Here is a 4,400-nt window from a genome sequence, read left to right as displayed (position 1 = left end):
GACAAAGCCAGTTAGAAGCCCCCCCCCCCAACATTCTAATCTCTCGCAGTTGATGCCTGAAGCAGATTCCTGTAGAGGCCATTTCAAAAGGTTTTGGGGGGAATTCGGCAGTCCCTGAAGGGATTTTTTTAGTTTTTGGATTTTTCTACAAACCCAGGAAGTCTACTGACTATGTAGGAAAACCTGTTGGGGGACAGTGAGCCCCCTGTTGGTGGAAATAAGTATCAGCACAGAAAAAAAACCTCTGGAAAATAGAATAAGGATTTTGAAAAATGTTCTAATATCATGCAATGATCTATAGTTGAATAATTTTCTCTAAAACCGGCTTGCTCCCCAGCCATATACTTCTCTTGTTCAAGCCAGTCTCTAAATTTCCACTGTAAATGCCTTGCATATAATTTGCTTAGAGTACTAAATAAGCTAATTGGTCTATAATTTGCAGGCACATCCTTATTACCTTTCTTGTATATAGGAACAATAATTGAAACCCCCAATCCTTTGGAATTTTCCCTGTTCTATCAATTGCTGTAAATAAGGCTGAATCCACCTTCTGAATGCTTTTTTATTAGTTCCGGTGAAATTAAATCAACACCAGAAGCTTTCCCAGATCTTAATGTTTGAATGAGGTTTTTAACCTCAGTAGGTTCAACTGGTGGCCATTCTGGAAGATTTATTGCACTACCATAATCAATTTCCCTTATCTCATTATCAGCATATATTTCCCTAAAATATCTTCCCCATTCTTCTGGTAATATATATTTGTTCATTGTTACCATGGACCTGACTGAAACATCTGATACAAGCCACCAAAACAGGGATGCATTTTTATTCTGCAATGCTTGTCTCAGGTGTAACCATCCTGCTTCCATATGATCTTTTTTCTTGCGCCAGAGAAGTGATTTGTATTGTGATTTCTGATATTGAGGATGGCATCCTGTGGGTTAGTCCTATATCTATTATAATTAACACTTCGATCCTTTTTTGCTTTTTTACAGTCATTATCAAACCAAAGATTAAAAAGTAGAGGGGTTAGAAGACAGCTTTGTTTAGTGCCTTGTGAAAGGAGACTAGGACCAGTCAGCTTCCCCTCTGGTCCACAGCTAATTTGTGCCATTGGATTCTCATACAATTTAAAAATTAGCCAGAGAAGCCTTTTATCTATTGATGTTTTAGCCAGTTTAGCCAAAGACAGACATGCTGTTAATTACCTGTGCCATTATATATCCAGCATAATTTGCTTTGGAATCCTTTGAGTATCTAGGATAAGGTAAATAATAATTTCCAGTCTCTGGAGGGCAGTCTTTATATTTACTATATAAATTGTTATTATCTTGTCCCATTCTGGCATTAAAATCCCCTCCTATAATAACATATGCCCTTGGATTATTTAGTATTATCTGCCAAATATATGTTTCTAATTCTTTCAACTCCATTTGTATTTGTGATTTTACTTTAGCTGTAGTTAAATATACATTTATAATGACAGCGGAGACCTGATGAAAGGCCAATAACACTGCCATTGCTAATTGGCCACAAGAAGGAAGCTTAGTAATATTAACATTTAAAGATGTCGTAACTAAAATCCCTAACCCTCTCTTTGCCCTTTCATGTTGGGAGGGCCTTGCTGCCAAATCAAAAATCTTATATCCATTCAAAGAAGGGGTCTCTAAACACCATGTTTCTTGTACCAATATCACATCATATTTACTTAACCATTTTTGTATATTACCTTCTCTAATCCTATCCGCCCATCCCATGACATTCCAAGACAGGAAGGCTAAGATTTGTGACTTGGATCCCCAACTTCCAATGGCTTTTTCATACAGTCAATCGTTAGAAATGATCTTATTCAGTTGTCCAGTGGCATCTTGATATATACAGCCATTTTTTGTCTGCTTTGTACTCCTAGCTCCAATATTTGTTCTTTCAATTCTTTATTTTTCTGTATGGTGAATGCTTTTCTGTTCTGACTCAATAGTTATATTTGTAGATGTTAAAATAGTCAATTTGGGAGCAGAATCCTGTATAGTAGAGTCAATCTTTGTGATTAGCTTTCCATCTAAATTTTCTAGAGGTAATTCTTGGGCAACTCCATTTTCCTGTAAAGTCATTTGTATTGTGGCTTCTTTAGCTGAGGACTCCTGTCCAATCATTAACAGTTTCTCTCTTAATTGCTTTAGTCTATTAGTAATTGCTCCTTGGCAAATAGAAAGATTGGGAAAGATTGAAGGTCAAAGAAGACGGGGACGGCAAAGGATGAGATGGTTGGACAGTGTCATCGATGCAACGAACATGAAACTGAGCAAACTTCAGAGGACAGCGGAAGACAGGAGGGCCTGGCGGGATCTAGTCCATGGGGTCGCGAAGAGTCGGACTCGACTGTGCGACTGAACAACAACAACAAATTAGTAATTGCTAGTTAGTCCGTTGCTAGTAATAGTGAATAAGATTTGAGTAATTAAACAATTAACAAGTAATAAAATCTAAAAGATAAATCCCTGCCCCAAGAAGCTTGCTATCTAAAATTCAGCAGTGAAGCAGACAACAGAGAGAATCATGGGATTAATGGAACTGGATGTTTTTAAATGGATTAATATGTCTCCTCTTCTATAGTCTGTCTGTTGTAAGTCTTTTAGACAGCATACCGATAATAGGGGTCAGGAACTCTTTGAGATCACCAAAGACAGAGGAACAGCCTACCTACCATGAATCAAAATGAGGTTTATAGAAGCTGAAATGTATCATCGCCTAAAATCTTATTGTAGCCTATGGAATGGAATAAAGAGACTGCTGGTAGCGCTCTCCTTGTCCTGAATGCTTGACTGAAATGGTTTTGGGTTTGCCCCTATGTTTCCATTGCTTAAAACAAAGATGTTAAATGACATTTACGGTATGTCTCAGATAAACCACACGAGTGGGAAACACTGCATTAAAATAAAGAACTAACTGCAATCAATTTAAAACTATTCAAACCACAAACATTCTCCTTAAAATTTGCCAGTAATATTTATTTTTAACTAAATCACTTTAAGAAAATGCCAAAATGATTCTTAGGAGAATCATAATCTTGCAAACCTGGCCATTTCCTATGCCATCAAATCCACTTTCCAGAAATGCTTTTAGAAACTACTAAAAATGGCACCAATGTCATCAAAAATATCTGGAATTAAGTAAGCTATCCTACATGCCTTGCAAACCTCACTCATAAATAAATTATTTGTTCCACTTAATAGTATTGCTTTGTTTCGCTAACCCAAACCCCCCCCCCCAAACATTCAGTTATGCAGAAACTAGGGCCAGCTCAGATGATGATGAAATTCTGAGAAGATTTTAAACTGACAAGACAAATAGCCTTTCCCATTAGAACATCACAACACCTGAAACATAATGTATGTTCTTTTTAGGTCTTCCTCCTAATCTGATGCTTGGCTCCCTTGCTTCAGTGACTTGAACATACATTTAATGTTTGCTTGGGAGATCTGAAGGAACTTTCTCATGGTGATTCCTGTCTGCTTACCCTTTCTACCTGTGGCCTACTGAAATGTATTCTCTTCCTCTTTGACCCTATTTCCGGCCACCTACATTGCATGGAATCACAGAAGAAAAACCAAAGATTTCAGGGACATAGGCTTGGGTATTTGACCAATTGAAAAAAAATTACCAACCAAATAGGTAAATAATGACCAGGCACATGAAAACCACTCCTTCATTAGACAAAGCATCGCATCCTGAGTAACAAAGCATCAAGAAAAAGGTAAGAACCCATGCAAGTAAGCACCTGGATAAGTACAGCAACAGGGCATGGAGGCCAGAAAAGGGTATAACCATCCCACCGAGACAGTAAGCATAATAAAAACACAAAGAAGAAGAGATTGGATTTATACCCCACCCTTCAGTACCCAAAGGAGTCTCAGAGTGGTTTACAATCTCCTTTCCCTTCCCTTCCCCTCCCCACAACACACACCCTGTGAGGTAGGTGGGGCTGAGAGAGCTCTTTTGAGAACTGCTTGTGAGAAAACAGCTCTGAAAAAACTTGTGGCTGACCCAAGGTCACACCAGCAGCTGCATGTGGAGGAGTGGGGAATCAAACCTGGTTGTCCTAAACACTACACTACACCAAAACAAAACTGAAGAATTTTTTTGGGGGTGGTTTAATTCAGTATAGTGTGCTGGTTGCCACATGTCTAACCATCTGCCTGCCGGGCAGAAGCTGTGGGTGTCTATTTGAGGAAATGACCTCCTGGCTCTTAGGGAATAAATTCATTCCTTTTGAGCCCAGAATGGCTGATTTCTTGAAGCTGAATGAGGCACAGAGATACATAGCCAAAGATGGTCTTTAGGGATGTGGTAGAAGGTACTATTCCCATGATGACAGTTTTTCTGCTGTCATGGAGCACATG

The 4,400-nt window shown here is 38.6% G+C and overlaps 1 protein-coding gene across 1 annotated transcript in view; it reads right to left on the bottom strand.

The window, feature by feature from the left end:
• ATP10A (ATPase, class V, type 10A) overlaps positions 1–4,400 on the bottom strand; it is a 162,312-nt gene that overhangs the window by 74,979 nt on the left and 82,933 nt on the right. The window lies entirely within an intron of this gene.

This window comes from Gekko japonicus, unplaced genomic scaffold (genome assembly GCF_001447785.1).
Source record: "Gekko japonicus isolate JY-2015 unplaced genomic scaffold, Gekko_japonicus_V1.1 scaffold1304, whole genome shotgun sequence".
Classification (NCBI taxonomy): domain Eukaryota; kingdom Metazoa; phylum Chordata; class Lepidosauria; order Squamata; family Gekkonidae; genus Gekko; species Gekko japonicus.
The sequence above is the reverse complement of the archived record's forward strand: the minus strand, read 5'-3'. Positions and strand labels throughout refer to the sequence as shown.